The following is a 13364-nucleotide window of genomic DNA, read 5'->3' on the forward strand; positions in this document are numbered from 1 at the left end:
TGGGTAGATAATAATTTTTTCCATCCACATTTAAGGTAAACATACTGGACAGCCTTTCTTCCTAACAAGCCAATGCAACGCAAACAGGATGAATGAATAGGTAACTCTCTCCAGCTACAGATGCAAGAGTTCTGAGCATTTGGCAGTGGTGAGGCAAGTCCTGCCCATGGCACAAGTCAGAAAACAGAGTAGTGCCAGTGTGATGTCCAAGGCAATGCAGGGAAGCAGCAGCAGAGAAAGCTATAAGGGCTTTCGTGCCTGCCAACCCAACCAGGACTACGCTGGGGTCTTGGGACCGCACTGATGGACTTGGCTCTTGTATTTAGAGAGAGGGACAGAGCTAAATAGCTAAAAACAGCTAAAGGCTTTTTTCCTCATTCCTGCTTTCGTATGGTTACATTTGCATGACATGTTTAAAGCCAACACACCAGGTAGTTACTTGAACATAAGCTCCTGCAAGTAGCTGTTCTTTGACATGGTTACTGTAGGAGCTCTTGTTGTAGTAGTTTGTTGTAGTAGTTTGTTGTAGTAGTTTGTCTGCAGCTGCCTTGGCCCAGCTTGCCCAGCCCCAGTTTCTCAGCCTGCATGGACGCACTTTGTTTTCCATCGTATCCTCCCCCTGCAGGTGAATAGCAAAGTCCAGATGGTTCGCTCCATGTGTTTATCTGAGAGCCAGGCCCTCCATGGTGCTCAGGCCGCTCAACGAGACTCTCCTTGCTCGTTCCCAGCATTTATTAGCTCTGCCCATAATATTCCAGTACTTCTTGGTCTTACATTTATTTTCCTTATGCTTACTGTCCTCCCATTGCTGCTAGTGTTTCATAAAACTCCCAGAATCGGATCCAAATGCCGAAGGGAAGAGAATCACTGACTCCTACGGGCACTCAATCAAATTTTTCCTTTATGGTCTTACAGAGAGGGTTGAATCTAAAAGCTCAATAGAGCATCATTTGTTTTACTGGTTGGTTTTCTGAAGGGTAAAAGCATAGGAAGCCAACCCAAGAAATGGCTGGAATGAGTAGCTCCTGTTTATTTCATCTGCAAAATGTACCTAGGTAACCTTCTATTTACAGCTAATCCTATGGAACAGACACTGAGATGCTGCTGAAAGCTGAGACTGTCACCTCAGTAGCTGAAGCAGTGCCAATGAAACCACTGAAGACAGGCTATTCTACAGAAGAAATGGGGAGGCACAGGAAACAGATTTCTGTTTTCTTTTAGCAGCACTGCTTAGCTGGAGAACCCACAGGTAAATAAAGGAGGTCAGAAGGTACCGGTCAGGATGCCACATGGAGAAGGGGAAGCCATGCCTAGAGGAGAAGCAGCCCCACCGGCAGAGCAGTCGGGCAGTGGCTGCAGCCCCAGCCCTGCTGATCAAAGCTCTTTGCCCAGGTGGTGAAGCAGAAGCTTCACCCCAAGAACAAAGGGTGTACAAACATTTCTTCATGGGCAAAAGGTGTTGAGCTGAAAAACTTAAAAGTTAGGAGTATTGCTACTCCTAACACCTTCCCTCTTCCTCCGGGGAGACCACTCCCAGAGGCAGTTGGATGCAGCACTGGCCTTTCAGGACTTATGAAATGCGAACACAGTTTTATTTATTTCCTGACCCTTGGCTCAAAACATCTGCAGCTTTATAAATAAAAAGCAACCACTGCTACTTAGCAACTTCTTCTGCCCCTGCTTCATTTTGCCAAGAGACAGAGGCCATGCTGTGCTGTGACTGTGATGCCTACAGGTGCTGTGGTGATGTTTAAGAACTATCAGTTGGACTCCCCAGGCAGCTGGCACCATTGTTGTCCATCTCGCATCTTGCCTAGCAGGACGAAACCTGGTTGGTCAGGTAAAGGGCCACAGCTGGAAATTTTAGTCAAACTGAGAAAGTAAATTGAAAGTGGAGCCTTTTTCATCAGAAACATCTTGAGTTTCTGTTCCAGATGAGGCAGCTGAGTTGGCATTCTCAACTTCTCTTGTCCCTCCAGTCTGTGATAGAAAAGCTGCTACTGCTACTCCTTTTGCACCTCTACTAGAGGAAAAAGCTGATCAAGTTTTGCCAGATGAATACTGGGCCAGGAGTACAGGCCCTCTTCTTCAGAGGAGAGCTCTGGCAAAGCTTTTCATTCTCCTTCTTCCTGAAGAAACTCTAGAAATTTGTTGGAAGCCATTGGTTTCAGGCAATTTGGTGGAGTGATCCTGGAAACTGCATAGTGGTTGCTGAAAGATTCTTCAGAAATAAAATGCTGGGAAGGAGAAGACTTCTGCAAATCTTTGAAACTGAGTCCATGCAAACATTCATTTGTCACCTTCATCTTCATGGATTCAGCAAAATGGAAGGGGATTCTCCAGTATCTGTTTCACCAGACAAACTTCAAGCACTAGCAGCAGCATTTTCTGCTCTTGGCAAGGTACATCAGCCCCTTTTGCACACAAAATAACTCTTGGGATGTTCTGGTGGGACAAATGTACGTACATATACAGTCAGACTTTACAAGGTAGGAGAAGAGGATGGTAGTGAATGTCCTGATTTTGTCTCTCTGGCTCTTCTCAGCAAATCTCGACGTGGTGTTTCTCAGGAGCAGAAATACTGAAAAAATATGTTTTGGTTATTTCTGATTACTTTGAGCTCAGGAAATGGAAATATAGTATCACCATATTGTGGGTTTTTTTGGATTTAATCTGTATCTTTCTGAACCAAAAATTTCAATTTTCTTGAAGCATCTACTGAATGCTGACAAGATACGTGTCAGCATCATATTAGTACCTACACATTCATTTCACATTTACGTGGCTGAAGACAACTGCTATTTGGTTTTCTACATCCATTTTGATACTTTGAAAATTCTACACTTCTCTGCTCCCATATGACAAAAAAACAAGGGGGGGTTCTGACTTAACAGAACTGTATTTAACATTTTATTCAGCCTCAACTTTAGGTTTAAAATGCCCCTAAGAGGCCTTTTAAATATCCACCTTTGCCTTTTTATTAAAATCAAATGCTTAGTTACCATAGCTTTGTCTTTCTTGGTTTGGAAATGATGACAACTAACTCATCTCCTTTTCTTTTTTTGTTACTCTTCTATTATGATCCCTATTTCAGGAGAGATTATCCCACCTGCTATGAACCTGTAAGCAGAGTGCTGGTGTAGAAAACACAGCATCAGCTGCTCTCTCACCCAAACCCAAGGTTTGAAGGAAGGCTGCCTAAGGAGAAGCCCAGACATTCAGCCTGTGGCTGGAGCTGCTTCTGCAGAAGAGAATGATCCCTTTGCATCAGCTCCATAGGAGGACATCCTACACCAGCACCTCCACATCTCATGAGCCATGTGCTGAAGCAACAATGGTATGGAGGTGCCTGTACCTCCCTATCAACCCAACTCCCCAAACACACCCTGGTTGGTGCCCAGGATGCAGCTTCTGCTCTGTCTGAACAATGGTAGCTCTTTTCTAATTGTCTTGTTCTGTCTCACCAGTCTCTACACCCTGAAGGGTTGCATACAGGGAGATGAACTGGTTTGCTCCAGCCCAGGGAAGCTGAAGGCCCCAGGCACTGGTGGTGTGCTCAGCAAAACCTGGAAAAAGGGCAGCACGTGGTTAATCCAGTTGCTGTCCCAGCAGCAAAGGCCACTCACACAAAACCTGTAATTCGTATTTCCTGGTGAGTCAATGCCCCTTCCTGTCCTCAGGTCAGACTAGGGGAGAGGGAGTGCAAGGAACAGATTTGGTGTTGTCCTGCCCTTCCTACATTAAACTTGGGAGTGACGACAGCATTGCAGCTGGCAAAGCTGCACAGCTGTCCTACAGGAGTCACACACTGTCCTTGCTGTCTCCATCGTGAGAGGATATGCTTTTATGGCAGACTGGAAATGACACAATAGACTCCAGTGCTCAGTGGCTGCTGGATGCTCAGCAGTGGCATTGATCAGTGATCCTGGGATTTGCCAGGAAAAGTATTGTCAGGAAGCAATTCCCTTTCTGTTCCTTCCCTCCCTTTGTTTCCCCTCCTCCTTCCTGTTCCATTTTTTTTCTTTCTTCTTTCCTTCCTTCCTTTCTTTCCTCCTTCTCTCCCTCTTCTTTCTCTTCTTCTGAAGAACAGCTCATTCTATTGTTTATTGCCGTGTAACACTGCTGACCATCAGGAAACCTTTGGAAACCAAGGAAAACAGAGGCACTGTGACAAAACTCAAGTGTACAATGGGTTCAAAGGCACTCAGCAGCACGAGCATCACAGTAAGCTCAGCATGTGGTAGGACGGACCCTGAATTGGGATGACAAGAAGAGGCAGAACCACACAAGAACATAGAAAAAGATGAAGAAAGATGTATTGCTTTCTGGGATGAGATGAGCAATGCAACCATGCAGGTATTTGTTTAGAACTCCATGCTGCAACATGATCCCTATTCAAAAGTCTGATGTGTTTTCTTGGGACTCTGGCATAAACTGGACTGCAAACCTCCAAAAAAGTCTTAGTTTTGAAGATGACGGAGTTAAATGTTTTGGATTATCCATTCTTTGTCCCATCTGCCATTCCTTGTAGTTTTAGCTCTACTTCCTCCATTGGTGGGAATTGGTCAGCTCATGTGGTGTTTAGAGTTAATTTTAGAATTTGCAGAAACAAATGAAGCTTTCTGGGTTCATTGCTGGGTATATTCAAGTAGCTATTCTTCATGATTCAGTTTTTCTTACATGAGTCAACTTATGCTTGTTTCAGACTTCACAAGAACTATTTTACAGCAAAAAGCTTCCCATCACTGTAAGTCCTCCTATAAAAGCACACAGGAGGCTGGTATAATCTGTATGCTTTTTCCACTCTTCATAGATTTCAATAGAAGATTATATCTTATTTATAGGAGTCCATTGAACAGTTCAAATAAACCACAAAGAGCAATTGGAGAGGCTGAGAACTGGCCTCTTTCAGCACGTTTAGAGCGATTAACTGTCCATCAACTTTGCAGTACACTTTGGCTGAACCAAAAATTAGGTTAACGTTGTTAACTTTGAAAGGAACTATTTCAGCATGTCAGAAATGTATTTGCTTTACAATAAGATCAAAACAGATCACAACATTAGACAAAGTTTCTCCCTTTGACTAAATCTGGTAGATGTAGAACAGTTTTGAGAAGATGCTTCTGTGAGAAATAGGAGATGTGGGTCAGATGTGGGTTTTACACTGCCTACGTGAATACTTGTGTTTGCAGAAGAGGTGGCCACCACCATCAGATATTTTATAATGTTAGTCTACTATTTAACTTTTTTCACTATAAGAAGGAAAGATTTCATTATGGGTTGAGTAAAGTATGTTCCACACACCAGAGCAACATTTTACAGTTTTTCTTGTGAATGCAAATAAACCCTGATATCTCTACTATGGATCGGCTCAAAACGATTTCAGCCCAACTCTGATTTATTTGGCTCAGCCACCCAACTGAAAATTTATTCAAATTACCTTATGAGTCAGAAACTCATGGACATAGGTGAAAAGCATGTGTATATAACATGCAGGAGTCTGTCCAAGAGTTTATTCTCTAAGGAACAAGTAAGGGCTCAGAAAGGTTCCTATCTCTATGAACATTTAGTAAGTCTATGCAGGCACTGGGAAGCCAGCCTGGACTACCAGTACTCTAAATCAGTGCCCAACCCAGAAGCTCTTCTCTCCTTGCTGCTCAGATCTCCCACTTCCTTTCCACAGCAAAAGTACTCTGGTTCTGGTGGTTAAAGGCTCTCCTCACTATCACAAGAGCTCTTCCTTATTCTCATAGTGTGCACCAGGTAGCTCTTCAGACACCATTAGACACATTAGCTCAGCACTGAGATTACAATCAGAGGTTCTGTGCTCAGATATAACCTCTACAATGGGAATATATCTTTTCAAGATCCAGGAATATTCATCCATCATCACCTGCCAAGTGTCCCTGCTGTGGCATTGGCTGTTTTAACTGCAGCTCGGGGTCTGAGGTCTAGACTTGCTTCAGCATTCACAAGGAATCTTCCCTGAATAAGCAGAGTTTATAGAAAGTGTCACAGTGGCCCTCTGAGACAAGAAATTACTTTAAGAGGTAAAATGATTTTACTGGCTTTTATGATATCTACGCTAGGTGGAAGAATTAAATGAACCTCACGTTGTTATGGAGCCTCCTGTATAAACGTTGAAATAAGCAGAAGTGTGAAAAACCCCAAGAAAGACACAGGAGACAAAAATGCAGATTAGGGAGAAAAGCAGAGGTGGGTGAGAAATGATCTAAGAGTTGGCATTGTGTGAAGTACAGTGGGCATTGCTCATCTTCATTAACAACACAGCACTTTGCTATCCCCTCTCTGGAGGGGCTGCCTCAAGGCACTCCTCACCCAGGGTGATTATCATATTTCCCGTGCAGATGGGAAAACCAACGCAGGGAAAGTTCAAGACCAACACTTTAAAAACCGGCCATGATTTTTGGTGTCTCAATTTCTGCATGTCTAAAAGGGAACCGGTCTGGTTCCCTTCAAGAAGGCCATGATTTGAATGAACCTCATGACTTGCATGAACTCCATGACTTGAACGAAGTGTGTAATATTGTCTGCTCAGCACATATAACAACAAGGTCCAAAGTGTCTCAGATTCAGCACTTGAAATGAGTACATGGGAGATGTTCCTCTCTAATATGCTACTCTAGCTCGTACAGAAAGTCAGCAGTATTACTGCTTCCTTTTCTAAATTATAGTGAAGGAATCTTCTTTTTAAATAATGTATCTGATTTGGATTTACTTATCACAGCTTTTGTATTCACATTGAAATACAAGCTGTCCACAAATATCATGGAGATATCCGTGGAGTTGCATCTGATTTTTTCTGACATTTGTATGGATAAACTCATCTGACTTCATAGGGAAGATGAGGAAACTACATCTTCCCTACATGTAATGAAAAACTGTAAATTCTTCTTTTGGATATGGGTATTGCAGCTCTTCTGACAGCACTACACCCACCCTCGGTCTTGCTGAGTTTTATACTGCCTTCAGTGACAGCACAGATGCTGGAGTTGTGCTGTTGGTGACTCTCAGGCAATGTGTCCACGGAGTGGTGGTATCCTTTTATCAAGGATTTCAAGCACAGAAAAGCTCCTGACTGAATCAAGAAGAAACCAAGCTGACTGCCCCAGGTCTAGATTTTCTCAGGGCTAGTTTGCAGTTGGAAATGTCAGGGAATTCAGTCTGCATCAGTGAGCACCAATCCAAATTCTGGTGCCACACCTCCCTTTGCTCAGGTGCCCACTTTGGCTCTATCACAGTGCATTGTCTTTTCTGCTATTTCTCCCTTCTCCTTATACTAGCACCACACTGTTTCTATTTGTACAAATATCCAGTTCCTCATGTGGATTTAGGAAAAAGCCAATGCACCTCCACAGACACCACAGACATTTTGGAAAACCCGTAGCTTGCATTCAAATGAATGTTTGTGATTTTTATTTACTTGCAGTATCCTCTCCTCAGTAATTCTCTATTGAATAATGACTTTCTGCCAGGATAACTTCATTGACAATGTCAGATCTCTGTGCTATTCTCTTTCATTTTTCTCTCCTTGATTATTATATATGATTTTGTGAGCTGTTAAGTAGCAGCTGTGATTCCACCCAGCCCTGGGTGAAATGATCTCCAGGCTCTACACAGGCTTTGGGAGACACATTCAGATAGGATCAGATTAATAGAGTTATCCATTCCCAGCAGTCAACTCTGTCTGTTTATTAGATTTGCAGTATGACTATCTTTCAGTAAGATGGTTTTTGACCAAGAATGAGTGTCACCCATACTGCCTGCAATGCTTTGCTGCTCTGGAAACTGTGTTACTGTTATGTGAAAACATCTGTGAGATGTATGGGAACACGGAGGTCATTTGGGTGAAACGTGGCAACGAAACAAAGAAAGGTGTGTTTAATTGTGCTTATGAAAAATTACAGACAAGGAATATGATCCACTAGCAAAGTGCAAGACCTTGCAGAGTTTTAAAATAATTAACTTATAAGTTCTTCTTGAAGTGATTGATGATAGTCAGAGGGAGGAAGTCATAAAGAAGATGATGAGGAGGTACTAGTTACTGTTATTTTCTTAATTTTAGATCTATACATTAATGTCCCTGATACATAAAAGAAGTTGTTTGGTTTTTTTCTTCAACTTATAGTTTCATTTTTCAAGAGGAAAAATAAAGCCTCAAGGTTTTGAAAAGCCGCAGTGGTTTAACTGTAGATTTGCCTTAAACCCTAAACTTATTTGATCAGTAGAAAATCCTTGTATAAACCCACTTATTTAATTTATCTTAATATGTATTAAACTCTTCAGTTACTGCATAACTGAATATCAAATTGGCTTGATCCAGTTTAACTAAGTTCATTAAGCTATCAGAGAGCTTCCAAAGGAGGGCCACGAGGATGGTGAAGGGCCTTGAGGGGAAGCTGTATGAGGAGCAGCTGAGGTCACTTGGTGTGCTCAGCCTGGAGAAGAGGAGGCTGAGGGGAGACCTCACTGTGGTCTTCAACATCCTCATAAGGGGAAGTGGAGGGGCAGGTGTCGATCTCTTCACTCTCCTGACCAGTGACAGGACCCCAAGGAACAGCCTGAAGTTGTGTCAGGGGAGGTTTACATTGGATATCAGGAAAAGGTTTTTTACCCAGAGGGTGGTTGGGCACTGGAACAGCTTCCCAGGGAAGTGGTCACAGCACTAAGCCTGACAGAGTTCAAGAAGCGTTTGGATGATGCTCTCAGGCACATGGTGTGACTCGTTGGGATGGTCCTGTGCAGGGCCAGGAGTTGGACCCGACGATCCTGGTGGGTCCCTTCCAACTCAGCATATTCTATGAAAACCTAATTTAAGGCTTGATTAAATGTTGTTAATGCAAAGTTAAATAAACTAAATACCAGCGAAAGCTATTTTAGGGATTGCCACTCCTGCTGAAGGGTAAGGAGTTTAAAACAAACTTATTTAATTTACTTTAAAATTTACTAAAATAAACTATTCTAAGTGCTTCTGTGCAGAGAGGCTTGCAGAAATAGGACAGTGGACTCTGGAAAACTGCTGCTTAACATGAGTACATGAGAGAAGTTCAGAAACAGAAAGCAATTAAACCTTTTGCTTCTTTTAAACAAAAATCAAAATACAACACTTTCCCCCTTATCCCTTAGGGGAGTGAAAAATATGTTTTTGCCTGTATTCCCTCGGTTTTCTTGCCCATGCTGCTTCAGCTGTAGCTCTAGCAATGGGAACACCGGTCACGATAGAATTGTTCCAGCAAAGGCAAGCTGGGCTCAACATTAATGCCTGAAGAGCGTGGTGGAATCCAGCAAACAATGTGGCTTCAAAACAATCGTTCTGGTAATGTCAGAAGCTTTGCAACACGAGACATTTCACAGATACATTCTCCAGAGAGGGCTCTATGAGCAGATAATGTATTTCGCAGAGACTGCAATAAAACCCCCTGAAAGGCTTATCACAGAGCGTGCCGGAGCTGGGGCTGCGGATGTCAGAGTTCATCCCGCTGCCGAGGAGAGGATGTGCGCGGCAGAGCTCTGTCCCCTAGTGGGCACAGCGAGTCTCCTTCACAGGTAGTGTGTGTGTGGGCGGAAATCTCCTTCAGATACAACCGGGAAGGACTTATTTGGATATTAACGTATAATTCGCACTACTTACATCCCCCCACCATGGACAGCAACAGGCCTAAATAAATTATACAATTATTCATCTGTGTAGTTATGGGGAACTTTTTTTTCTCTCTCTTCCCCCGTCATATGCATGTTTAAAAACATTAGATATTTATTTTCCTTTTTTCCCAAGACTGAAATAATTTCAGTCAATGTCGTTATTGATTTGTCATTGACTTCAAACAAAGCAGAGTAATGCTACCCCACAGTTTTCCAAGTCACATGAAGAGGTCTGCTAATTGCTCAGAGCCTGGGATTGCCTGAAGGATTTGTCCCAAGATCTGGAAAGCCAAAGAGATATCAACAACCTTAAAGGCATAATACTGATCTTCAGACTGGTGCATTTGTCTCCTAAAGGGATACTTGATTCTTTAGCAAAACTGTACAGAACATGTACATGAGGAAGCAGGAGAAGTTGCCTGAGAGAGACAGTGGTCCAGAGGGCACCCCAGCAGCAGGAGCTCTGCTCCCAGGCAGGCAAAGGGCACTCCCACTTGGGCTGTCCTAGTCCTGCTTGATGAGCCTGCAAAGCATCTGTGTTTAAAAGCAAGACTTATGTGGCATTCCACTGAGTTGGATGCATCACTGACTGCTTTGTAACAACGCACTTCACGAGATTTTATTCCCATGCCCTACTCACCACCATGGCCTTGTCTGTTTGAGAGATGTTTAGCTCATGTTTAGCTCATTTCTACATCCATAGCTTCTGTGATGCTGTAGACCTGGAAGGAATGGACCATGAAATGATCTCAGGCCTGTGCATGACACAACTGATTAGTATCCCCTTACGATGGAGGTGTGCTTCCTAGAGTCAGATCCATAGTCTACAATCTAAGGAACTATGGATCCATACTTAGCTCTGTTTTAGACAGAAGGATAGTGATTTTTGGTACTGGGCCTTAAGTCTGAACTGTCTGGTTGGATCTGAGGTGTCACGGATACACCAGCCTGGGAGTACTCTTTAAAAATCCACACAGAAGTGTGACACCAATATATGATTCCTGCCCTAAGGTGGCACTCCGTCATGAGCCCTGGATGCTTGCTAAGTCATTTCATGAATTAGCAGATCTCCTTCAGTTATGAGAAAAATGTTTGCTTTGGTATTCTGTAATGACCTTTCCTTGAGGCTCTGCAGATCTGCAGAGTGGAATACACTGAGCAAGACTCTTGGAAAGTACTGTCTATTCTAGTACAAAACCTCAGATATGCTGGGCCTGACCCTATTCAAATCTTCTGTGCAAGCGCAAGAGGTTTTAATGTTATTTTGACAGATGGAGTTACGTCTGTTTCCATTCAAAAGTCAAGGGAGCATCTCTGTTTGAATTTGTGTCAGTAGTCTATTTCCGGGTATTATTTACGTCTCCTGAAATAAAACAGTCGCAATTCCTTGGATATATTTGGAGGATTGCGACAGTTTATGACCTGAGATTTCCTACTGTAAACATCTCAGTAACAAAACGGAGAACATTAGGGCAATCCCAGAGAATGTCCCTATGTTCTTCAGAACAACCACCAGCCTGGCAAGAGACACTGACCTCCCACGTCACAAAGCTGTGATGCAGCTTGTCACATGATTTTCCTAGGAACAGGCATATTTTACATTATCTGTGAAAGATCCTTTAAGAAAATGACTACACAGATCTGTTTGAAATAGAAAAAAAAGCAGAAATATTTTTGATGGCCACATGATACAGTGGGGCTTTGCTCAAAGAGCCTTTTAAGTTGCTCTCAGGTCAGATGCTCCTCATGTGATGCAGCTAGGAAAAACATGTGAAGGGGCATTCTGACTGAAAGTTGCAAGGAAGCAACACTCATGGACAAAGAGACTGTAACAACTGTTTGTCTTCCTAAACCCACTTTAGGTTTCAGAGAAGGAACACTGAGTTAGATTTTTGCCTTTGAAAACTACAAAGGAGTCAGGCAGGATATGCATTCTCAGAAAGACAGCTGGGTTTCACATACCCACAGCCCCAGTGCCATCAGTTCTCATACTTTCATGAAGGTTGCAGTACATGTAGTTTATCCTAAAACCCTTGGCTAGGTTGCACAAGACCTACACCTCTTTGCACTTGTCCATCCGGGTGAGAGCAAAAGAGAGGATCTAGTGCGAATGTGGAAATAAACAGTGAATTTGCCTCTAAATTTCAGGCCAGAGACCTGTGTAGTTCACGTCAACATAATCTTTTCCAGAGCCCTTCATACAACAGAGGAGCATTTTTTAAGAGATACAAAAAGCTGCAAGTTTAGCTTCTAAAGCTGCTGATAAAGGGCAAACGGGCTTGTAAAACCAGTTCCCACCCCTTCAGCCCCTACAAGACGGAGCCTAAGAACAATTTCCCTATCTCCCGCACAGATCAGGGGTTTCACTGGAAATGTGCATGGTGCTGGCTCAGTGATTACTCTGGGCAGGCTTAGCTAGACTGGTAAGGTGAAAAGCAGCACAGTTCAGACTGTCAGTGCTTTGGCTTTGAGGTTGTAAAATGCTTTAAAACAGAAAAATATTTTTACTATTATCCCAAATTTGTGTCAGATACGTAAGCTCCATGTAAAAGTAAAGGGGTGTAGAACAACTGTTGGTTGTGGGTAAAGCTGAGTGCAACCGAAATTGCTCCTTCTCCTAATACTAAACTTAACAACCAGCTGAGCACACTGCATGAAGGATTAAATTAATCAGAAAAATTCCCATTTAAAAAATCTCCAGCTGGATCAAGAGTCCAGTGAAAAGGAATTCAACAGCTCAACACAAAGAGGAAAGGTAGACAGAGCTTTTGGGAGAAAAGTGTTAGAAAAGCTCTGACAATCTGCTAGTGAAGAACACATCCAAGCACACAATTTATCAATTTTCCCAGACTGACTTTACCTTGGCAAAGGCCAGCTGGCCATGCTTGGATAGGCAGCTTTCTGGGGCTCTGAAGAATTTTACATGTAACTTATTTCTGTGTGCAGAGTGGTTCAAAATAAGGATTACAGGTACAAGGACAGTGTATTACTTGTCACCAGTATTGTGCAGGAAATTTGGGGAAAAGAGCATGATGGCCAACTTAGATTTGGAATCTGCAAAAAATTCCATTTTGTCCAATGATATATAGTAGGGCAGTACAATCTCATGTCTCCTTTATTGCCATCTCACCCTTCATTCCTTTTGTGTGCAAGATCATCACGAATGGCATGGAGCAAAGAGGACTGTGAAGCTCTGCTGCAAATACTCCCTGTGTTTGTACCTGAGGTTCTTCCTTAAATGACAACAGCAGTAGAAGGAAATTGCCATGACTTCAGTTTGTGTCGCTGCCCCCACAGATGATGAGCAAGTGATACAGAGCTGCCAGAATTTTAATTTCACTCGACTGATGCTTGATAAAGCAATGGGAACAGAGGCAGGAGTGGTTTGTGTGTTGACTGAAGAGCAGTTTCATCTGTCTGTGGAATTATCTTGCTTACTATCATGCTAATTTAAACAAACAAACAAACAACCAACCAACAAAAAGGCTTACATTCTGCAAATACAAACTTCTCACACCCATAGCAAATAATGTGAAATCGTGATTTTCTTTTATTTGCCCCTCTCATCTGTAGACTGAGCAGAGGTCAGACACAACTCCAGCAGAACCATTCTTTGACCATTTCCTCTGGCTTCTCTATTTAGTTCTCCACACTTCTACCTGATTATTACCCCTTTTAATTTAATTAATTGTGTAGTGTGC

General features: G+C 42.7%; 1 protein-coding gene across 1 annotated transcript in view; it reads left to right on the top strand.

Moving 5' to 3' along the window:
• Positions 1-13364, top strand: part of LOC126640324 (protein stum homolog) — a 224107-nt gene that overhangs the window by 135053 nt on the left and 75690 nt on the right. The gene's annotated exons all lie outside the window — the stretch shown is intronic.

The sequence above is a fragment of the Myiozetetes cayanensis genome, unplaced genomic scaffold (genome assembly GCF_022539395.1).
Source record: "Myiozetetes cayanensis isolate MyiCay16 unplaced genomic scaffold, myiCay2020 scf2-11, whole genome shotgun sequence".
NCBI classification, from domain to species: Eukaryota; Metazoa; Chordata; class Aves; order Passeriformes; family Tyrannidae; genus Myiozetetes; species Myiozetetes cayanensis.